General features: G+C 34.8%; 1 protein-coding gene across 2 annotated transcripts in view; it reads right to left on the reverse strand.

Annotated features, from left to right (window-relative positions):
• Positions 1-26,017, reverse strand: part of vstm2a (V-set and transmembrane domain containing 2A) — a 57,756-nt gene that overhangs the window by 29,682 nt on the left and 2,057 nt on the right. The window lies entirely within an intron of this gene.

Consider the following 26,017-nt stretch of genomic DNA (forward strand, 5'->3'; position numbering starts at 1 on the left):
CAGACTAACCTTCTAATGAAAGACGGTCCACCCCCCACGGACAGGAAAAGTGCCCACAGGCACTTAAACTTAATATGGTCAGTAACGGTAAACAGTAACATGGTAAGAAGGAGCACGTACAAACGTTTTCGAAATAACCACATGTAAGACTCTGATCCTAAAAATGGGATTTCTATAGGTCTTTATTTAGTGTTTACATTAGTGACAAAGGCTAAACTTTTAGCTTCAGTAACGTGTACATATCTCCCCTTTTTATAAAACGACTTGGTTGAAAACTGTTCCAGAGCCACTGTTGTTTCATCAGTGAAAAGTACATCATGAAATGCCTCTCCCTGTTCAATCCACTGCAAAAAAGAAAAGGAGCATAAAGCTTCTGATGGTCATAAACGATATTCATTTAGGAGCAGCATCAGAGGTATGTTTTTAACTGCACTACATTGGAGAGAATACCATAGTGTGTTTTTTTTTTTACTCCCTGGCGGAAACTGGCTTCCAGAAGAATCAGTATGGCTCAGAGATTAAATAAAACTTCACAGACATTAACGAAGAGCATAACGCGTGTACTGTATGCACTGCAAGTACAACCCAACTCTCTGCAGGAGTGCTGGCTGTGACGAATTGAACCGGTTTCACGGGTATTTTCAAAGTAGGAGGCGAGATTTCCAGCGAAAGACACCCCCCCCCCTCAAAAACCCAGTAAATACAGTACTTACTAGTTAAAGGCTAGGCTCCCGACTACGGCGAAAGGAACCCTTCTTTCATTAGAAGACAATGAACATATTTTAGCCCTGAATGAATTAATAGCAAACATGGTTTACATAAAAGACATTTTTCCAAGAAAGTTTAGCCTTTGTCACTAATGAAACCACTAAATAAAGACATAAATAGAAAAATCTTAAGATTTTTAAAATACATGACTTTGCTAAAATTTATTTGAAAATAAAAACAATTACAACCGCCAGGGGAGAGAGAGAACAGGGGAGGGATGTTGGTTTTGCATAAGGGGCGGGGCTATGTTTGGGTATGTTTGGGAATGTGTAGTTACATGTTCTGGCTGTTTGTGAATTATCGTTGTTGAGTATGGAGTGTTGAGGTATTGATTTTGTGTAATGCTTTATGTTGAAAATTGAGGTGGATTTTGTTTATGATAAACAGGATAAACTGGGATGGGAGGAAGGTTTGGTTTTGCATAAGGGGCGGGATTATGATAATTGGAGGACTTTGCGAGTGTAAAATGGTTTGATTATTTGATTTTGTATTGTGGTTGTTATCTATGTTTTTGGTTGGTATTATGTTTATATGGTTGTTTTTGTTGGTTGGTTGTTATTATGGTTATTAATAATACGATCTATAGTTGAAATCTGAGCCTAAATAAAAAGAAAAAGCAAGTGATTAGGTTTATGAGCAATCTAATTACTTATTCGTTTAAAAAGCTATATAAAATAAAGTTTATTATTAATTTGCTGGACAGAGCGGTGAACATTATTATGCATAAGACAAAGATAACGATCCTGATCAGTTTAGAAATCTGTGTACGCTGTAAGGTTTTTACTTCTTAAACTTTTAAAATACACGTTTAGAATTGAAAGAAATCCTCTTCCTGGTATAGCAAACCAGCACGTCTTTTTTCTCCAATCAGAGGGGTGTCAGATGGTGTCAGCCAATTACCATTCTGCGTTGGGTAGCAACGGGTGACTGTTCTCAGGCGGAAGATGTAAACAGCTTAATGTTCGTGTTAAATATTTTTTTTTAATTAAAATTCATTCTATACAGCAATCGCATATTTGGGTACCGTTTCATAAAACTTTCATGCTTAAAATGTTTAGGAAGAAATGGAAGACTGGTGTGTATTTTTTCTTTAAACTACCAAGACCAGCCATACACAGTACAGTTTACATACATACAGTAATGTTTTAAATTAATATCGTTTATGACCTTCAGATGCGTTATGCTCCTCTTCTTTTTATGCTCAGCTACTAAAATTTCCCTTTAGTGGTAAAATCCATATAAATATTCAAAACTAAGCGGATTAAAATGTGCACAGTAAAGACATTAAATGATTAAATCTTTGCACTACCAACCAATGCACCACGAGTGCCCCTGTCGGTCATTTTGGCCAGCCAATCACTTGCCCTGCGGTACCCTCCGGTGCCCCGCGGTGGCTTGTGGGTAGGTTACCGTACCGCGGGTTTTTACCGCGCATTTTGAATGGCTGCATCTGTACAGGTGGTCTAGATGTAGGTTTATAAGTTTGTACATAGCATAACGTGTGTTGTATGTGTATCTTGTGTGTTGTTTAGTGTGTCATTGCCGTTACTAATAAAAACTTGTTTAACCCAGTGTCTTCAAATTATTACTCTTCTAACAAAAGCTGTGCCAGAGAACACAGAACGCAGGTGCCTCAAACTATACCAAAAATATGGATATATTCTTGGCAAAATCTTTATGTTGGGGGTTATAATTATTTAATTTACGTATCAATAAACCTGCTCAACCTATTCCTGATATTCATTATTTTCATAACCCCTATATGTTGTAACAATATTAGGTACTTGGGTTTCTCCTTTGAGGTCTGGGCATCTGTAATCAAAGGTGTGTCCAATATCCAACTCTATTTTCAATATGTCTTGAGTGTGAGTTCCTTTTGATAATTGTCAAACTCCCCGAGTACAGCCAACTTACTCAAAAGAAAATTGCTTCTCCAGCGACTCTGGTGTAATACTAAATCTACCCTGACATCAGTCATTGCCTAATTCCTGAAAGAATACTGCTGCAAAATATTGCTGTCTCAACACAGATGGATCTCCAATTACCTTCATAATTACTGAGGCATGTAAAAATGTGTAACTTAACATTCAAAAGATCAAACTTCGTTCATTAGCAAACTTAAATTGCACAGGCCTCAGCACCTATGATTCATGTTAATACGGAGAGCCTGAAGAATGCCGAGCATGTACCCTACCTTAGGAGTGATTTTTCACAGAAAGCTGGTTTTGAATTAAGGAAAACTATAAATCTAGCAGAGTAGACTTTGGCCACCTGAGAAAGAGGGAATTTGAAGTTCACAACTTCAAAACTGAAACCAAATTAATGGTCTACCATTAGCCAGTATAAGGTACTTACCGGCTCCAAAATAAAACAAAGTGTCTTTCAGAGACACCTGCAAAAACTAACATCCAAAAAGTCACATGTCCATGCTTACAGAAGCTATTTTGCAGCTCCAGTGATCTGAACACATACAAACCCTTGTTTGTACACTAAATGGGGCATGAACTTCTTTTCAGAGATTTTGTCGGTTTTATAATAAATGGTCTCTTAAAATGCTTCCCCTGTCTGGTACCAGAAACCCACCCACCACAAACACAGTGTACGTCTTTTATCTAAACATTCCATACATAACTCTACCTGAGAGTGTGAAATTAATCTCCATCAACAAACTAATTAATTAACTAATTATAACCTCATGTGTCTCTTTATGACTTATAAAGCCCTTTTAAACCTCTCTAGTGGCAGGTACTATCACTACTACTACTACTACTACTACTACTACTAATAATAATAATAATAATAATAATAATAATAATAATTGCTTACACTTATATAGTACATTTCTGAACACTCCACTTAAAGCGCTTTACAGGTAATGGGGTAACCCCTCCACCACCAGCAACGTGCAACGCCCACCTGTAGGCTGTTATTACAGTCCCCTCAATGTCTGGCTTGTAACACATGCATACATCTGATCCTATTAGAACAAAAAATTCTTTGTGTTCAACCCACTGACTTCATGTTAATAAAGATATTGGGACACATTAACTTTAAGTAAAAATCTTTTGAGTATAAAAGTCAGTATTTAGTTGCATATTCCTTTGAGTCAGTAACTGCCTGAGAGTGGAAGTCTGAGATCCACTGAACTTCCGAAACTTGTCTGTAATCATTTCAAAATCTTTGCTAAGCATTTATGGAAACTACATTGTGGTCATACCTATTTGGGTTTTCTGACTTTTTTCATATATTAATGCTCAATTGAATTTAAATCTGGAGATTGACTTGGTCAGTCTAGTCTTCTCACTTTTCGTCTCCTGATGAGCTCTATGTGCATTTGTTTTCCAGTGTGGTGAAGTAACATCAAATACTTTTGGAGGCCTTTTCGTTCTACATAAAAAGACAAAAAATTTCCATAAACTTCAGTTTCCTGTTCCATCATTAGTAACATCATCAATGAAAACAAGTGAGTCAGATACAAAAGCTGTTACAGCATGTATGCTCAGTACATGCTTCACTGATGTGCTCTCTGAAGTATCCAAATTTCCTTTCTCTTTATATAGTTCAACTTTAGTTGATCTTGATCTTATATGCTCTTGAAGCTTTTTTTTTCCTCAAACTTTCCTGGTTAATCTTTATATTTCCAAACAATTCTGTTTTGAATTATGTTTTGAAATTTTGAATATACTGTGTGAAGCACCCATCTGTCCAACATGACAACTGACTATAATTATTTTGCCCATCTCTGTAATTGTAACTGTTGACACTTTTAGTAGACTTTCATATTTAGTGATTGAAGCATTGTTGGGTAAATTGCAAAGAGAAAGTAATAATGAAAAAATTATCTAATCAAATAAAATTAATATTATTGTTCTTGGGAATGGTAAAGATGTAGAATAAAATTAAATTATGCATACATTCATTTGTACGTCCATAAGAAATGTACACAGCAATTAATCATATGAAAATTTGAAATTATTGTTTTGTACACCTAGGAAAATGGCCAACTTAAAACATATGGGAATATGTTAGATTGATATTTTATAAACATTATATTATATAATTGATTGATAGAATGTTATTAAATATTATATAGTTTATTGTCTCCTGCTTGTATTAGTGTTATTATTATTACGTGACAATCTGAATTCTCCTCTCCATTAAAATTATAGTTGAGAACCTAGTTCAGCAAAGAGAATAATGTGATTTATACACAGAGCATCTGTAGCAATTGCATATACAGTATGTAAAATTGTATTTATTCAGTCTCGTTGTCGGTTATGCATATGCTTGTTATTCCTCCTTGTGAATTATGAGATACAGTACCAACATTATTGAGTGCCAAAAAGACTTGCAATGAAGGAAAGACTTGAAAACAGTTATTAATAGAAGCCCAGATGTTCAGAATACCAATTATGCATAAAGCAGGTTTCTGACACTAAGAGTTTGCTTTAGTACTTCAGCATAAAAATGCTTATAACATTGGGTTTTGTGTGTTAAGAAATATTGTGTTGGCAGTTAAAGTTTGAAATGTATTCTAGCATTGACATGATGTTTCTTTAACTAGGCTCTGTTTCTTAGGAGGTTATAAAGTTTGAGTCTTTCACATTTCATTTTTATCTTAAATGAACATGATTAATTTGGAGAACATAAATGTCTTGTATTTCCTGCTCTCTGCTTAAAGCAAATTGAATAGATTAAATCATTTTAATTTATTGTTTCTTGAATAAACTAAATAAAATGAATTTAATTTAGGAAAAATAAAATGCAGAAGTCTGAATTTTAATCAGAAACATTCCATTAGAAACTGGGAAAACAGTAGCCCTAAGGCATTGATTCAAGTCTAAGTACAGTAATAAAACTACAAGCTCACACGCACCTAGCAAGAGTCCCTGGTAGCTGTAAACTTGCTCTTTAGGCATTACAGTCACAGCCAGCACATGACGCAGCCCAGAGCCGAACAAATAACTGGATTATCAACATATATTCCACCCTCAATTGAGGCCATTGATGGTCAAACCATACTAGTGCTTTGTAAAAATATTCTAAACAGAAATACTATATAAACTGAAAGCAAGATAACGTAATTGAATGAATTACTACACTACAATTTATCTTCCTCTTTTTGACATTTAATGACATTTTAACTTAACTTCAAATGTTCTCTACATAATGTCATAATTATTAAATGAAGCTGTAAATAATAGCTGAAGAAGCTGAACAGCTTATTGTCATAATTATTTTCCCGCAGATATACAGTACATTATCATATTGTGTAACATACAGTATATAATTCAAGGCCTTGAATGCGAAATTCCCGAAATACAATAAGCTTTGGAATGAAAATACAGTATTTAAAATACCAATAACAGTGTTAAAAGTGCGCGGTATCGCGTATCATGACGCAAGATGACGCGGTATGTGATTGGTTGACCGACAGGGGCACTCGTGGTCCGTTGGTCTGTCGTAGAAAGACTTACTGTAAACGTCTTTACTGTGCCCGTTGTAGATATTGAATTTTACCACTGAAGGGAAATCTTAGTAGCTGAGCATAAAAAGAATAGGAGCATACTGCAACGCGTGTGAAGGCCATAAACGATATTAATTTTGGAACATAAACATACAGTATATAGCTGGTCTTGGTACTTTAAAGAAAACAATACACACCAGTATTCCATTTCTCCCTAAACATTTTAAGCTTCGAAGTCTTTAACTAACGTGATACCGGAGTCAACAAGCATACTTTTAGAATTTGATTAAAAGGGAATATAATATGGAATCGCATATCTAAAGAATTTAATAACGGTATGATTATATTCGTGTACTGCGACAGGGCTGTGTAAGGCTGTTTCACCTCCCTGTTCATGCGAGTTGTCTTGTAGCCTACTGGTCTAGGTGCGTGACTAACAACGCACAGGTTGTGTGTTCGAATCCAGCTGGTGCTGGACTTTTCTTTTAACAAACATTTCTTCAAAAAAATAGAATAGCGATATTATGGACAATCAATTGACTTTTATATTTCAAAATATCGCAACATGATCGATTCTAAGTCATTTTTGATAATGAATAGTCACCTTCTTCCCTTCTGACAGCGGTTCCTGCTTCTATTGTGTGTGTGTGTGCAACAGAGTAAATTTTTCTAGAGAAATGGAGGCTGGACAGTATGTGTTACAATATAAACATTTATATTGATTTAAATCGTGTTCTGATTTAAATCGCAAACGCGTGTTTAATTATGTGTTTTTTAATCATAATCAGGCTAATGCATTTCTACATTTTCTGTATGAACCAGCTTAGAGGTTCATACAGAAAGACAGCTTGTGTTTAAATTGAGTGTAAGGTAATTTTACTTACACTCAATTCCCTTACACAAAGCAGAAGGGAAATCTTCTGCCCCTTATGCAAAACCCTTATGCAAAACCAAACCCTCCTCCCATCCCAGTTTACCCTCTTTATCATCCTCAAAATCTACCTCGATTTTCAACTTAAAGCATTACTGCTTACTGGGTTTTTGAGGGGGAGGTGTCTTTCGCTGGAAATCTCGCCTGCTTCCACTACTGTACTCAACCCCCTCTCTCCCGGAGTGCTGGCTGTGACGAATTAAACCGGTTTCACAGGCATTCAAAGTAGGAAGTACAGTGTTAAGTGGTAGCTGGGCTACTCCCTCAATAGAATCGCTTTAACATGCTAATGCGTTGGTTTAACAGTACGCTGGGCAAACGTTCCGAGGTCAAATTCTTCCTGCACGGGGGTACCTTTAAAGCGGAGACGACGGCACCGAAATTTTTTGGCGCGCCTTCTCTTTAAAGCCCTGGCCAAATATGAAGACAGTACGTACAGTTATATTTCAAACGGAATTAAAAACTACACATCCCAGTTACCATGGTGGTGCTTGTGATCATTGCGTTTAACCAACGAAACAGGGTGAAAAATCAGTCACATGACTTTGGGGCAGAGTTTCGAAAGTCCCTTAAATACATTGAGCACAGCTTTCTCACAACTTAAGATTGCTTTTGATACCATCCTTACACAAAGCAGAAGGGAAATCTTAGTGCCTGAGCATAAAAAGAATAGGAGCATACTGCAACACGTGTGAAGTCCATAAACAATATTAATTTTGGAACTTAAACATACAGTATATGACCAAAAAGTTTTAGAAATTGAGCAAACAGAAAAAAAGCCATGCCTATAGTGCAGAAGAGGGATGCAGGAACACTTGCTTAGATATACAAAAAAATCACAAAAAGGTGTATGTTACAAAAGAACATGCAAACATGTACATCAATTTCCCTTCGCGATCAATAGTCTTATCTATAAACATGAAACAGAGTGAGGAATCAGAAATTAGCATGCATACAAAACAGCAATTCTGTCAGTGAGCCCGAAATGAATTAATAGCAACTATGGTTTCATGGAGGGCTTCTCAGATAGTTGGGCATTCAGGTAAACTGCCAGGTGAAAGGATTTGTAAACATATTTTGTTAAAGGAAGTCAGTTTTTTCCGCAACACATAAAAGACATTTTTCCAAGAAAGTTTAGCCTTTGTCACTAATGAAACCACTAAATAAAGACATAAATATAGAAATCTTAAGATTTTTTTTATTCAATGTTGGTAGCAGGATGAACTGTGCTAAGGTCAAAGGTGGGGAGTAGACAGATAATAAGCCATATACTGTAGGTACTGAATGAGGATGAGGATTTTGAAGTTGACTCGAAACCTGATAGATAACCAATGCAAGGACTTGAAAACAGGTGAAATGCATCCCTGATAGGATTCTCGCTGTCATATTCTGAACATATTGAAGATTGCTCAGTGTGGATTTAATTTCCCCAGTGAGCAGGATGTGCATTTATTAATTCTAGAAAAAAAAGCCTTTCTTGATTTCTCTTGTTCTTAGTTTCTCTAGTTCCCTTTAAAATAAACTATTATTCCACAATGCAGAGTATTACATGGCCAGTATTTACACATGATATTTGTGATTTCAAGAAATTAACACAAGCAGCTTTTGGAGATTTAATTGTTGGCTGAGTTATTGCAGGATAAAAGACTAGAGATGTTAGTAAGAAGAAGATAATTTTGGGATAGCTGAGGAATACACCGATAACAAGAACACTTCCTAATGGGGTTAGGCATACTATTGATGAAGATGATGAAGTTAACAGACTGTATGTTTACATAGATACTGAAATGAGGATTGTATTTTAGATTTTGTGTAGTTGCTAGCGTTGAACTGTGTGTTGGATGCACATGAATTGAAGGAATGGGCAAACATAGCTGATGCGGATCCACAGAGCCAGCATATTAAGATATTTATAATTAGAGGCAATTTGTTTAAATAACTAGGTATGGATGCTGATGTGCAAGAGAGGTGGAAAGGCTGTTTCCTTAAGCCAGCACTATAAAATATTTTATTCTCAGTGAGATGCTGCCATTTCATAGTGGGTTTCTAACACTGTGTATAGTTCCATCCACACAGTGCCTTTACTTCCATCCATTACTAATCTCTTTATCCAGTACAGAGGATTTGGAGCCTATCCCAGTAAGCGACGGACACAAGGCAGAATACACCCTGGACATAGCGCCAGTCCATCACAGGACAGACAGACACAAACACACACACACCAGGGCCAGATTAAATCTAACCTCAGAACCTTTCTTTTCAGAAGACTTAGTGTCTGTATCTGCTTCATTTTCTAATTTTGGTAGCACCTCTAACTGCTTGTCTTTCTTATATGCATTTACTTTGTAATCTGTGGTCCTTTTATCTGTTTTTACATCTACTGTATTGCTTTGAGATGCCACCTTTAATGGTGATATATCAAATAAAGTGTTTTATTATTGTTATAGGGAAACATGATTAGATTTTCCCTGGTTCAGAAAAAAAGATCTAAAGTATACTAGTTTGTCACTCTTCTCATTCCCTTTGCTAAATGACTTTTCATACTAATCTGATCAATCTAACTGCCAGTTTTCTGTGCTTTCTCTATCCTGCTAGATTTGCAATTATTCTGAAAATTTTCATCTTGAAATAACTCATTTCTAAATACCTTTTTCACTGCTAACATCTTGCAGCAACTCTGCGACAAAATATACACTTAGCTCAACCTGACAGTTCATCCTGCTACCAACATTAAATAAAACAAATCTTAAGATTTTTATATTTATGTCTTTATTTAGTGGTTTCATTAGTGACAAAGGCTAAACTTTCTTGGAAAAATGTATTTTATGTGTTGCGGAAAAAACTGACTTGCTTTAACAAAATATGTTTACAATTCCTTTCACCTGGCAGTTTACCTGAATGCCCAACTATCTGAGAAGCCCTCCATGAAACCATAGTTGCTATTAATTCATTTAGGGCTCACAGACAGAATTGCTGTTTTGTATGCATGCTAATTTCTGATTCCTCACTCTGTTTCATGTTTATAGATAAGACTATTGATGGCGAAGGGAAATTGTTGTACATGTTTGCATGTTCTTTTGTAACATACACCTTTTTGTGATTTTTTTGTATATCTAAGCAAGTGTTCCTGCATCCCTCTTCTGCACTATAGGCATGGCTTTTTTTCTGTTTGCTCAATTTCTAAAACTTTTTGCTCATGTGCATTTTTGTATTTTTTACACCTCTAGCACTTTAACGTCCTGAATTTTCATTTGCCTTAATTTGTAGAATGAATTTGAGTTTTAGCCTTAAAAATCTTACGTTTTCACTATCTTTTGTTTCTTGTCCTACAACTGTTATTATTGATCACCGAATTATTGTACTTGACATGACTTCATTCAGCCTTTCCTGAACGTCTATGACAGGCAGAGAGAGTGCTGTTTCTGGTGCGATCTTTTGCAGCTGACATTTCACTGTTTTAAACGAACAAGAAATTAGATTGCTCATAAATCACTTATTCTATATAAATACAGCGTAATTGCCCTCCGAAAATCCTCTTTTTCTTGTTAGTTTGAGAGACCTTGATCGAAACTGATTATATAATTATACGAATTACACGAATATAATTATATCTTATTAATTTCTTGAGATACGCGATTCTTTTAATACAGTCTTTGCTGTGCTCTAGAGGATCCTTGTGATATTTCGAGCTCTGGTTGAATGATAAGTGTCGCAGTTTAAATCATTTTCATAGTTAGAAATTATGGAACGCTCTGTTAAAAGCAAGGGAGTTTTTATGTCTGTTGCAGTTCTTTTGCAACATGAATATAATTATATCGTTATTAATTTCATGAGATACGCGATTCCATATTATATTCCCTTTTAATCAAATTCTAAAAGTATGCTTGTTGACTCTGGTATCGCGTTAGTTAAAGACTTCGATGCTTAAAATGTTTAGGGAGAAATGGAATACTGGTGTGTATGTTTTCTTTAAAGTACCGAGACCAGCCATATACTGTATGTTTAAGTTCCAAAATTAATATCGTTTATGGACTTCACACGCGTTGCAGTATGCTCCTATTCTTTTTATGCTCAGGCACTAAGATTTCCCTTCTGCTTTGTGTAAGGATGGTATCAAAAGCAATCTTAAGTGGTGAGAAAGCTGTGCTCAATGTATTTAAGGGACTTTCGAAACTCTGCCCCAATGTCATGTGACTGATTTTTCGCCCTGTTTCGTTGGTTAAACGCAATGATCACAAGCACCACCATGGTAACTGGGATGTGTAGTTTTTAATTCAGTTTGAATTATAACTGTACGTACTGTCTTCATATTTGGCCAGGGCTTTAAAGAGAAGGCGCGCCAAAACATTTCGGTGCCGTCGTCTCCGCTTTAAAGGTACCCCCGTACTGGAAGAATTTGACCTCGGAACGTTTGCCCAGCGTACTGTTAAACCAACGCATTAGCATGTTAAAGCGATTCTATTGAGGGAGTAGCCCAGCTACCACTTAACACTGTACTTCCTACTTTGAATGCCTGTGAAACCGGTTTAATTCGTCACAGCCAGCACTCCGGGAGAGAGGGGGTTGAGTACAGTAGTGGAAGCAGGCGAGATTTCCAGCGAAAGACACCTCCCCCTCAAAAACCCAGTAAGCAGTAATGCTTTAAGTTGAAAATCGAGGTAGATTTTGAGGATGATAAAGAGGGTAAACTGGGATGGGAGGAGGGTTTGGTTTTGCATAAGGGTTTTGCATAAGGGGCAGAAGATTTCCCTTCTGCTTTGTGTAAGGGAATTGAGTGTAAGTAAAATTACCTTACACTCAATTTAAACACAAGCTGTCTTTCTGTATGAACCTCTAAGCTGGTTCATACAGAAAATGTAGAAATGCATTAGCCTGATTATGATTAAAAAACACATAATTAAACACGCGTTTGCGATTTAAATCAGAACACGATTTAAATCAATATAAATGTTTATATTGTAACGCACACTGTCCAGCCTCCATTTCTCTATAAAAATTTACTCTGTTGCACATACACACACAATAGAAGCAGGAACCGCTGTCAGAAGGGAAGAAGGTGACTATTCATTGTTATCAAAAATGACTTAGAATCGATCATGTTGCGATATTTTGAAATATAAAAGTCAATTGATTGTCCATAATATCGCTATTCTATTTTTTTGAAGAAATGTTTGTTAAAAGAAAAGTCCAGCACCAGCTGGATTCAAACACACAACCTGTGTGTTGTTAGTCACACACCTAGACCAGTAGGCTACAAGACAACTCGCATGAACAGGGAGGCGAAACAGCCTTACACCGCCCTGTCGCAGTACACGAATATAATCATACCGTTATTAAATTCTTTAGATACGCGATTCCATATTATATTCCCTTTTAATCAAATTCTAAAAGTATGCTTGTTGACTCCGGTATCACGTTAGTTAAAGACTTCGAAGCTTAAAATGTTTAGGGAGAAATGGAATACTGGTGTGTATTGTTTTCTTTAAAGTACCAAGACCAGCTATATACTGTATGTTTATGTTCCAAAATTAATATCGTTTATGGCCTTCACACGCGTTGCAGTATGCTCCTATTCTTTTTATGCTCAGCTACTAAGATTTCCCTTCAGTGGTAAAATTAGATATGAATATTCAATACTTAAACGGGCACAGTTAAGACATTAAATATACATATACATACTGTATACAGTACAGTTTGCATACGGTAATATGTTTATGTTCCTAAATCAATCTCTTTTATGAGCATGTGAAAGGCATGGTGAATCACTGTACTTTGCATGATTGGAAACAAATGCGTGATTGCGAAATGCTGTGGTGTTACTTTTACAAAGACGGTCAATGAAAAAAAGAATGTTGACCAGGGCAATACGTTGAGTTTACACTTACAGCTTGTCCAAGGTCATTCATTATTAATACTATTAGTAATATCTTCGTTAAAGACTGATGGCCACAGCTCAAACATGAGTAGTTGAGCTTTATTAGCTCCACCTTGCGGAAATTCCGGATACTATTTTGCTTGTCGTATTATAGGAGAATTTAGGGTAACTAGCGGTATTTACCGGTAACTCGCGGTATTTACCGGTAGCTTGCGGTAGACTGCGTACAGCGTACCGGAAAATAATGCGGTATCGCCCGCGCATTTTGAATGGCTGCATCTGTACTTGGACATTTATTTTATTATTTTCTTTAATATGTTGCTTTAAAATGTGTTTGTTAAACCTTAAACTGTACCTGTCCAGAAACAGGGTTGACTAGGAATTAAATAATACCCACTGTATACCCATTTACATTCACATAGCATATCTCAAAATTAACATGCACTGTTTTATTCATTTTACTGATATAAAGATGACAGTTTGCTTTGTATTGAGTAACTTGGGCTTTTTGAGTACAGATTATATTTGACTTGTAAACATATTTTTAGTTGAGCTTTAATTTCAGATACTCAGAAATTCCACTAAATTCTAACTTCCTGTTAGACTTCTCTCTAGGACTTCTGGATAGTACTTGCTAAATACATTCCATTTAGAATTCAAGATCACAGCTTTATCTAAGGGTTTTTTATGACCTGCATCATTTCAAAATGTTTTTGACACATTTCTGATGTCTGTGTGGCATCTACATTTTCAGCCATCTATAAAAAACAAATAGTCCCAATATGCTATATGTATTTAATAACACTATAATCTATTGCCTCTTATAATGCTATTTCAGAAATTCCTTATTATAATAAGACTTGTAGTTTTGGAGCATTTAAAGTTTTGGACCAACAGCAATGCAAGAAAAAAAACATTACATACTATACATACTATTAAATCTGGAATCTGGACATATTTTAAATTGAATGCACCATCAGTAAGAATGCAGTATGCAGTTTACTTTCTGTGATGCAGAACCACCATTAATCCAACTAATTATTACAGTTAATGTATTCAGACCGCTAAAACATTTTTAATGGAACTAAATTAAGCTACTGAAATAAGCCTAAATAAGATTTTTTTATTTGCTTATTTGAAGTAGATATTTTTATCTACTTTGGATTTTCAGAAACATGGGATGGAAAACTAACTTTGCTAGAATTTACAGTACAATTATTCAATGGAATGCATGCAATGTGATACCCACAGACTGGATTTAGTACATTTAATCACAGAGTTTGTGTGGTCTCCAATGTCTGACATGGCCCTTTTAATTATAAATGTTAGTCTTTGTATTTCTTAAATAATTGACATTGAGTCCTTTACAAAACACATGGTTACTTCATAACTCAAATTTTTCATTTTTGAGAGAAAAAAATACATAAAAATACATACACTCTCTTAAAAAATAATTTATAAAAATGGGCAAATACTGTATACTTAGATAATCTGGTCTCTGAAACATCACACTGATCACAAATGATCACATCTTCTTTAGTGAGATAATGAACAATAAATGTTATTAGGCCTGTGCATTCCTATTGACTCTTAACATTATTACGTTTGACAGTTTAGCCTAAACAAGCATAAGAATTCCTTGGGAAGTTACCAAGTTGAAATGGAGATTTAGTAGTATAGGATATGGAGATGCATGAATTAATTCTGTATTGTATTTGTAGGAGTATGTGTAAACTGATGTAAGAATTCCTGATAATCCTTTAAAAATAATCCTATTTTCTAAGCAAGCAAATCTGAAAATAACAGAATTATATTTATATAAAACTGACAACAAATTTGGTATTATAGAGATAGTGATTTTATCAATAGTCCTTCCATCCTTTAAACTCCATAATGAAAAGGGACTGTAATCTAAATATTATTTCCAAGAGTGTTTCTGTTTCTTAAGGATTATACATAAGAATTAATTTGTATGTTGTACATCTACAGCTCATTTTAGTTTCAAGAATAGATTTCTTAAAGGAGTATGCATTATTCTAATTTATTTTATAACATGACAATACTTTATACTTACAGTTCAAAATGTTATAGTTACACATTTACAGTATGTTTTATATTAATGTCAACAGTAAATTAAAAAAATATATTTTGACTAAACTGAGATGCACACTAGTCAAGCATCATGTGTCTAATGTGAAGAAAATATGCCACATAGCATGGATCCAATTTTCTCCAAAAAGATGTAGCATGTGTTGTTGTGAATTATTATACCCTTATAAATCTCTAAGAATGCAAATAAGGACAATAGTTTTTACTCAAACTGTTCTTATATTTACTTCTTTCCATGCTGTTCTTTATTTGGCTCTTCTCACAAAAGTCACTAGATTTGTCATTAACTATTCATTCCCCATCTTTATGAATCACAAATATTGTTGGACTATTCAACAGTATTAATTGTATTACTCAATACTTAATCTTCACAACCAGTAGCTTTTTCCAATCACAAACTTTCCTGGCTAATCCTGTTTGGTCAGGGTCAACTCTCTATAGTCAACAATTGCATCACTGAACCAGCAGCAGCCAGTTTGTTGTTTTTTCTCCTTAACTTATCTCGCACCCTGAGACAGCCCATTTGTCTGCTGACATTAAAGCATAAAGAGGTAGCCAGGACTCAACTTATGATTCTATGCAATCTACTGTAGACTCCCATCTCTCGCAGCAGTAGGGAGAAGGTATAGTGCTACTTTACCAAGAAATGCTCTACTCCTACAGGAACTAATGGCTCTAGTCAGCTCTGGTTCAGATGGGCAACCCTAAAGTGTGCTTCATTCCTATTGAGTTTAGCAAATAAAATTACCATACAGCCCTGATACATCATATCATCATATTATACATAACTGATACATCATAACAGATTGTCCAACACCTGTGACACCCCTCAGTATGGCAAAGCTATTCTTTCTTAAGGATACATACTGTAGCTTGCTGAGTCCCACAGGTCTAAAGATAGTCCAGTCTGGTGCTAATGAGACCTACTGTACCCTCTGGAGCTCTCATTCTCCCTACATCCAGGCTGGAGCATAGATGTAGACTTAAAATCTTTTCCTCATAGATGTTTTATTCTTAATTAGCTGTTTCACATGGTGCACATAAATCTGTCAAACTTCAAATCTTAGAGACATTGTTTTAAAATGTGATGGAATTTACCCTTCTCCATATGCTTCAATAATAAAAATGTGCAATTCAGTAAAGTTTAGGTTGAATTTAGTGAAGTGTTTAATAAATTTCATATTGTGCTCTATTTTGTCAACTTAAATTAAAAGCATAGATGCATCTCAAAGGCGAAAGATGATTGATAGTAATTTCCTGATCAGTTTACATATACAGTATTTGCATCTGTAGTCACTGTACCTTAACCCAAAAGAGGAAGAAACTAAAATGAATGACATTAATGGATATAGGAAAATGACAGCTTGTAACTAAAACCCCCAAAGCAATTTTTAAATCACTTCTCTCTTTTCTCATTGGCAGTGTTATCTATTAGATTTAGGTGGAATGTCACAGACTGACAGAGCTGAATTGTATTAAAGAAAAGTCTAAAGTTTAGAGATTACCATCTGAAATACTATATATTCTATATAATGTATACAGTTGTGTGTTGGGTCTAGTATACAGTAAATGTGCGGGTTAGTTCTTATTTTTATTTTCCCTTATTTTGGAGAGTAACTCTGGCAGCTGAGGTACTGTATGCCTGTTAAAGTTTGTTTAGATAACTAAGACATTTAATAAAATAAACAGTCCACAAACTCAGGAATATCTAATCTCTTAATCTGACTCCATGTGAGTGGAGACCAGATGGCTCCACAACATTTTGAACATTTAAGACTAAAGTTTCCAGAAGATGAGCTGCAGGTCATGTGTTATACAGTACTTGTAAAGAGGTAAAACGGGATAGAATATATCAAGAGAGAAGAAGTGACAAAACAGAATGGACAACTTTACAACTTCACAACTCCTCTTTGACAAACGAAAACCAGGTACTTGGCACTGAAGGAACATCAGAGGGACTACATTTACAGTAGCAAAAGGAACTGTATGTTTCATATTCATCACTCTTTTTTATTTTGAATTTGTTTTTGTTTGCAACTAAAGTTTTTCTCCTTTTTAGCATCAGTTTAATGGGCTGTCTTACCTGTAAGGAATTGTTTGTTAAAAAATGCATTTTTTCTTATAAAGATTTAGTTTCAAGTGTTCTTGTAGGGTGATCAGTGTTAGGGATACAATATAGAAGGCTTGATGAGCTGTTGTAAAATCTCACTACAATTGTAAAAAGGGTTTGCAAATATTGTTTTTTTGTGTTTTGTGTTTCACGTCTATAATCATCTGTAATGTACAGTATTTAGTCTTTTAATACGTCTGGGTGGGGTGCTGCTTCATCATGCATTTACTGTTAAGGACACGTAAAGATTAAGTACTGAAATGTAGAAGAAAGTAGAAGAAAACAAGCTTTTCCACTGTTAAATTACCTTAAGTTGTTCCTTTGTTGCCTCAGAATATATGTAAACCTACACAGTATTTCTTGACCAGTGGAAATGTGTAATTATTATACAGCAAATAGTTTTTACTCAAACTGGTGTCAGAACTGAAAACTATTTAGGTTAATAATTAAATCCGTCTCCAACCTCTATTTATTTTTGTCAAGAACAACCTGTTATCCGAAACATTTCTATATATGGCCATCGTAAAATTCCTGTGGATAGATTCACATTGCAAATAAGAATAGAAATTGCATTAATAATCACATCTGAATTGAATGAGAAATATACTGATTGTATTTACTTACTATAAGTAAAGCTATGATATTTCATGTGAAATCTAGCATGTCACATGGATGAGTTGTACTTGGATGGGTCAATGCTGACTTTTTTTTTTAGAGTAATGTTGAATTAGGGTGCTTCATTACAATCATCCTCAGTGACATAGAGTAGCTAAGCACTTCATCCAAAAACCTGATGCCTGTGAAACGTGATTCACATTCTCATGTATCACTGCAATGCAGTGTATCACAGTTGACAGTCTCATTCTTCTGAGGAGTGAAGCAAGCACAACTGAATTCCTCTTCCCACACTGAACTTGGATTCATTTCTATGTCTGAAGTTTTTGGGAGTAACTGTAAAATCACTGCATAGAGAATCCTGTTCTGTGTTTATCATGTACAGATGCAACCATTCAAAATGTGCGGTACAAACCCGTACCGCTCGCAACTACCCACAAGTCACTGCGTTATACCGCGGTACGTGATTGGCTGGCCAAAATGACCAACAGGGGCATTTGTGGTACATTGGTTGTTTGTGCAAAGATTTAATTATTTAATCTCTTTACTGTGCATGTTTTAATCTGCTTAGTATTGAATATTTATATGGAATTTTACAACGAAAGGGAAATTTAAGTAGTTGAGCAAAAAAAGGAGCATATTGCGTCTGATGATCATAAACAGTATTAATTTAGGAATATAAACATATTATGTAAACTGTATATGGCTGGTATTGGTATTTTAAAGAAAAAATACACACCAATATTCCACTTTCTTCTTAAACATTTTAAGCATCAAAGTCTTACATGTGGTTATTTTGGAAACTTTTTTACAGTACGTGCTTCTTCTGACCATATTAAGTTTATATACTTTGTGAAAAGTGATGTTTTAACCTTTTCTGTGAATATGCTCATTATTGGAGTAAACAAAAGCATACTTTAAGAATTGGATTAATTGGGAATATAATATGGAATCAAGTATCTAAAGTCGTCACCGCCTTTCCCTCTGAATAGCTAGCAGGGACCTCAGCCGCAGGGATGAGGGGAGATTTCCCTTTAGCTCAGCTGGCTGACAGCTGGCAGTGACGTTAGAAGCCCAGGTTCGAGTCCCAAGCTGATTACTGTATTCCACTTTCTTTGTAAACAAGTTTTATTATTAATTTGACTCATTCACACATGATGAACCATGATCTTTGACATGCAGGTGTGGAAGTGTGCAGGTCTGAAGTAGAGTTAACAGCTTCAGATTTAAAAGGTTATTAATATATCTTCAATGTGTCTCCTCTATAAATTTTCAGTTTACATACCGTCCAAGATCATTTATTATGAATATTGTCTTCTGTATCACATTAAAATTGGAACGCTTTCCACAGGTGTAAATCTATTTATTGTAAATCACCTATTTTCTTTTTAATCCTTCTGTGCCCGAATCAGTGTGAGAGAGTCTTCTTGATTTCGGCCATAGTCCATCTCCTTACCAAAGCTATAGTGCAGTAAGTTGTCTGTCCCGACAAATGGTACAGATAAACAGATATTAATAATAACAAATTATTTCAAACAGCAACTGATATTATTACTGCCGATAATTATTATCGACACTATATTGTCATTACAAACGTACAGTCTCTTGCAGAGAGTGGTGCTGGTTTCACAACACAGTTAAAATAACCATTTTTTATTGCTAAGACAATACGATTATGCCATATCCTCCCTGGCTCCAGCGCCGCTAGGCGGGATGATGTAACCATGTTAACTGGCTACACCTCAACTTTCCATGGACGCATAATCAGAGAGCCAAATAAATTGTGCACCATTATCAGTACCCCAGCCTCAGATGATACAGGCTACTAAAGGCCAGGTCAGATTGCACTCAGCAGTTTAGCATAAGACCCGTTTGAAAACCCGTTCCTGAGCCTTGTTCTCCAGTTCCCATGATTCCATGAGTTCTTGTATTCCCCAGTTCCTGGTTCCATGTTGCTACCTCAGTTCACCTATTCCTGTGCTCCTGTTCCCGTGTTCCACGATTCTTACCATGTGTGGATTCCTAACCTGCCCTGTTCGGACCTGCTTCCAGTTCTCCCATGGTGTCTGTGACTTCCTTGCTGTTCCTTGGTTTGGATCTTGACTGTTGCCATGCTTATACTTTAGAAAGTGTATAGTACGATTTCTCCAGTTTCAACCCATGCATGCATAACCGTGACTAGATGAGGGCCCCTCAGCAGCAGCCAGTCTGTCTGCTTGCTCATCACAGCCTCAGTCTCTCCAATCAGCATGCATACTGTAGCACTCAGTCCAGCCCCAGTGCGCACAGTACTGCACAGCTAATCCAGCAGGCACACAGCATTGTCGCGTCCTTCCTGCTGACTCCTTTACTCTACATCTCCCGCCTAAAGTTCCTCTCTTTTGGGTTCCTCCCCCAACAAAGGTCTGCCTTTCCTGTCTACTGGAGTGGCGTACAGTACGTAACAGATTCTGTATGATTATCTTATGCCTGCGTGAATCCAATAATCATTTGAGAAGCATGAAAAATAGTAGCAGTTACCACAGTTTGGATAAGAGCAAGTAGATCACTCAGGTAGTAGGTTAACTATATGACTACACTACACTACATGAAAATGTATTTAATCTGCTTGCACTACAAAACTGCTGATTTGTACACACAGCGAAACATTCTGAATTAACAGTACCTTGCCAAAGTTTTCTGTGAGATTAAATACACCTGTTGTTCACATTTTTCACTTGTATTGTGTTAGCTGTTTCAATTGAATATGTTATTTTTGCAAAAGATAAAAGCCTAGAGTGTACACTTGAGCTCGTGGATGTACAGTACATGTTCATCACAACGGGATAATTCTTAAAATTGTGTTGATTTTTAATGTCTGTAAGGGTAGATTTCCCAGTGTGCATTAAATGATTGTTAAACTGTGGTGGAAACCAATGGAGAGATACAAATAATAATCATATAAAACTTCATTTCCCAAAAAATGACAGCCTAAGGTCATATAGTATACAGAATTCTGCCATCCTGAACAAATGAAATAAAGGGGGAAATGTTACCATAATTTGTCATTATTAATTTCATGAAGAATGATTAATTGTACAACTCAACCATGATTTACTTTTAATACCAGTTACAGGCTGCAATCCATTTTTTTCACATACTGATGAAAAATTACAAAAAGGTAATGTACTAAACTGAGTATTACACTTGATTAAAAAATGACATTTCACAAGATTAACACAAATGCATCAAAAAACCAAGGTCAATATATAATCATTAACTGATCATTAAACAGATTATGTTATATAATGATGCCACTGAATACAATGAATACAAGTGCAATTACATTATATATAAGCAATTAGCTTGCTTTGGTATTACAGGGATTACAACAACCAACAGACCCAAAGCCGAAAGGATTTCCCATATGTCTCAGTAAAAATGATATTGCTTTTTAATTTCATGTCTGAAATTAAATGGATTTTTCTTAAATATACAGTATGTTGCTGTATAGAATTGTTTTGTTTTCTGAAAATCTGCAGTATTTTTCAGTTTTGTTCATTTTTTTTCTATATTTTGTTTTCACAAAGCTCATATCATACTGCGACAAACCATTTATAATGTACAAAACCTGACAAGCTAGAAAAATGGTTCAACCATTATTAGATCTGGTATCAAACAAATGAGAGAAACTGAGAAGAAACAGCTGAGCCATGCACAATGAGCAAGCGTTGTTTGTAAAAACTGGACTTTTTATAGGTATTTCAATAACTGTATGAAACACTTCTGCATTAAATCTTACCACACATATCAGTACAATATTGATTAAAAATATATAAAGCCCTTTTCTTTGAAAAGTGTAGCTAGATAAACTAATGAATTTTATATGCCACCAACTGTTACTGTCCAACTAAGTTAAAAGTTTAATTACATTCTATATTTACTAGTGCAGGGGTCCAACATCGATCAGAGCACAGTCAATAGTTTCATGAAATTTATGTAGGTTTAAATTATTCAAAAGACGTAAAGTAAAACTGCAAAATAAGTTTTGTTAAGGACATCTTAATCTTAAATTTAAACCAGATCCTCTGGAATATTATTCCAATGTTACATAATAGCCAACTTTATTGTTTCATGTGGATATTTGTGTGGATCACATAACACTTTCTATAGGCTAAGTTTCCATAATCTAGAAATGACAAACCTTTTTGTTTTGTAAGAAAACTCTTCAATCAAGTATGGAATCTGTCATTTCCAATTGTCAAGTTTTGATTTAATCCAAGCCAATTTGGTTGAAATGTTATTGAGGAAATTAAATTGTATGGAGTGTAGACATACCTTCCTTATATGAGAAGGAGTGATTAGCAGCTACATATCACAACACAAAATTCCTTTTTAATTAATGTGAGGAGATAAAATCAGCAGACTAGAAAAACTTTCTAAGGTTTTGAATTTTGTCAAATTGTCAAGACTTTCAGCACAAATTTGCAAATAGTTATAGGAATCAGAAGTGTCTAGTTATTTGAATATACTATATAGTGCCCTAAAAATGTATTCATATTCCGAATATAAGAGGAATACATAGTATCATAAAACAGAATGATTTACGAGATAATGTGTCCTTCAAAAAAAGTCAAATTAGAATCTTTATAGCATTGCACAGAGTAAAGTCCTGATGTCATACTGTATAAATATCCTATAAGTCCAGAAAACACAAGGATCACATCTATTCATACCTTTATACATAGTATTTTTTTTATCCTTCCCTGGCATGGATTACACTGTCAAGACACCTACTGCTGTGTGCTATGATATTCTGGCACATTTTAGAAGACATTTTTATTCTCCCAGGCATAATTGCAACAGATCAATCATACCCTTTAGTTTCCATATATGAACTGTTAATTTGAACCACATACTGTATATTTAATTGGATTAAGATTTCAAGATTGAGAATTTTGATAAATTATCTATATCTTTGTTAATTTGCATGCATGCTCTGGCTCATTATCATGCTAGATTGCCCATTTAGGACTACATTTGAGCTATTTAGCAGAGGGAACCAGGTATTTAGTCAAAATGGTTTTGTATGTGCAGTAGATAGAGAGAGCTCCACTACCACAGATGCAAAAAAAACAACCCAAACATAATAGACCTCCCAGCACCTTTCACAATGAGCTCATGTTAAATCATTATGAATTTAATCTTTGTTTTTCACCAACCTTAATGCTAATGGGCATTTCCAAAGATCAATTTGCATTTCATCTGATTATAAAATATGGGTTAGGATAAAATACTCCCACTGTCATTTAGATAAAGCTCAAGTTCCAAATTCAACTGGGTGTTTTTGTGATACACCCTCAGAAGAAATGTCTTCCATGCAGCATTTCCATGAATGCCAAATTCATATAGATGAAGTTAAATAGTAGTTTTTGACTTTATTTTCTAAAGTTTGTGAGATCTCACAGCAATTGTCTTTGGATTTACAGTTTCTTTTATATTATGGTTTGGTTGCATGTCAAATCACTTATCTCTAACACCATAGAGGCAAGATGAACTTGTGTTCTCTTCATGGCAGTACTGCCACTATACCACTAGCCTTAAATGTCTGAAGAATTCACCTTTATGTTTAGCTTTATGTGGATTCTTTTATAGCCTTCCTGAACTTGTGGAAATCAGCAGCCATGTGATCACTGCATCTTCATTTTTTTGAGAGGTTTTGGTCCTTAATCATGATGACACATGCAGTAGTACTACTGAATGTCTTCTGTGTGTTAACACTTTATATCCCAGGAAAATAGGAAACTTTTTGATGGATGGAATTTTATATTAAGATGTTTAAATACACTGGCCCTAATTGTTTCTGGTGTTCAACTAATTATTTATTTCTGATAAATAACACTTGGCTCTATACAATGCATTTAGAATAACAGTATAACATTTTTAGAAATGTCTTTAGCACAGCATTATTCACTCAACAGCCATTCTATGCTTTTTTTGTTCCTTTTTCATTTGGGGTATGAATATGACTGGAGAGCACAGTACACTACTGTTTGAAATTTCAGAAACACTACAAAATTGTATTAATATACACAGGATATTATTTGAAGAAATTAGTTAAACAACAGAAAGACAAAAAAAATCAACAAAAGATACATTCTTATGAAACATGAGATTAGATATTTTATGTTCCCTTTTGAAGATTTGCACCCATCAGTTTGACCTCATTTCTACTTTTGTAGAAACTTTAATGACAGACATTAAACATGACAAATATGTACAGTATGTACATTTTTGTATTACTAGTGTCTCTCACTATTAATATGAGTCTGTATTGATTGCAAAAAGGTTGTGAATGTAAACAAATAGCCAATTTACAATTTACAAATAGTTCTTATTTAATAGAACTGGATGTATCAGACTCTTACTGTATGCCTCTGAACAAGAAACAATTGGGTCAAATCATGCTTTCATTTATTGTTAAAAATCCTTTCTTACAAATTAGGTTTCCCTAACTGTTTCTCATAAATGAGTACCTCTTCCTAAAATCTCAACCAGTATTGATAGGGGTCTTTGTAGCTTGGCATTTTTTCACACTCACAATCCTATTTGTTCTAGATATTATTTATCTTGTATTCTGTTTTAAACTGTATTATGAGTTCCAATACTTTATTTAATTTCACCATAATAAATAAAAAATGGATTTTCGATCACTTTCCAGTAAAGACAGAAGTCTGCATCAGTCACTCATTGCGTCACACATTACATATTTAGACTATAATTTACAAGTAATTACAAGTAACAAGTAAAGCCTTCAGCTTTTCCAATTAAATAAACAATGAGTTTAATTAGACAAATGAGGACAAATAAACCAAGATACATTCTGACTCATCTGGATTTGTGTTCCCCTAATAATATTAGTAATATATTGTTTTGCCACTTAACCTAAGTCAAACAATGGAAACATTTCCCCACCTACCTTTATATTTGACTTCCCCCTTATCCCTGTAATTAACCATTTTCACTACAAAATACCATTAAGCAAAATACAACCTTTATCTGACTTCTTGTGCATTTGTTGGAAAACAAGACAATTTCCTGAAGTGCACATGCACATGGGAGTGCCTTAGACGTTTTATTGAAACATTAATCTTTATCCTGACATATTTTTAGACAATAACACTTTGATATCTGAAAACAAATGTCAAAAGGAATAAGTCAAAGGAGCTCTGCGGCTCTCTCTGTTGGTGAAAGACAATACTGCAAAAGGCATTTGGTTTCAGTGTTTATTAATGTCACGTTTACCTCAAAATGAAATTAGAATGTATAACATGTCGCAAAGGATTAGAAATTATTGCTTTGAAATAAAATTTATCTATGACACTAAGAACAGCTGCAGTAGTTTTACAAGAAAATAATATCCAATGCTAAAGACTAATCAATAAATTAATTACACATTAATGAATATCATCTGGATTCATTTTTATACGAGTTACAATAGTTACTGTAAAATGTATTAGATTAGGTCAGAAGTAGGGGCGACCAAGTCACTCCATTATTGTATCAGTCTGAAAAATCAAATATTATCAAACATAATATAATATCAAACATATTTTATATGTTAAGTATTTTATTGAATATCTAAAAACTCTGGTTCTTCTTAAGACTCAACAGCAGGATGACAATGTTCATAAGCTAATGGTGAATCCTGCTTATTTTGCTCCTAATTGTATTTTTTCATTTCTGTATATTTTGTGCTTTTTGAACTATTTCCAGAAAGAGGTTTTTATTTACCTTCCCTTCTAGCTGAAGTGTCTGAATCACTGATTAGAAGTTTCATAAAGCAACTAATTGTGAGATTGTATCTTGTAAACTGCAAAAAAAAACACTGAACTCCCAGAAACAGTTGTACTGTAGATCTTTGTTCTTACCAGTCACTCCTTCGCCCTTCTCTAAAAATTTAATCATATATAACTACGTATATACATCTTCATACTGTCAAATTATGCCCTGTCATCAAAAGCAAATATGCAATTAATGTGCTGATCTCAGCTAAAGGAAGATCAAGAGAACCCATTTTGAATTCTGTTGAAAATAGAATACTCCAGGGTTCTGTCATTTTAAGGTTGTACATATTTTCTGTGTAATATATTTTATAGGACA

Source organism: Lepisosteus platostomus, chromosome 8 (genome assembly GCF_059453375.1).
Source record: "Lepisosteus platostomus isolate fLepPlt1 chromosome 8, fLepPlt1.hap1, whole genome shotgun sequence".
NCBI classification, from domain to species: Eukaryota; Metazoa; Chordata; class Actinopteri; order Semionotiformes; family Lepisosteidae; genus Lepisosteus; species Lepisosteus platostomus.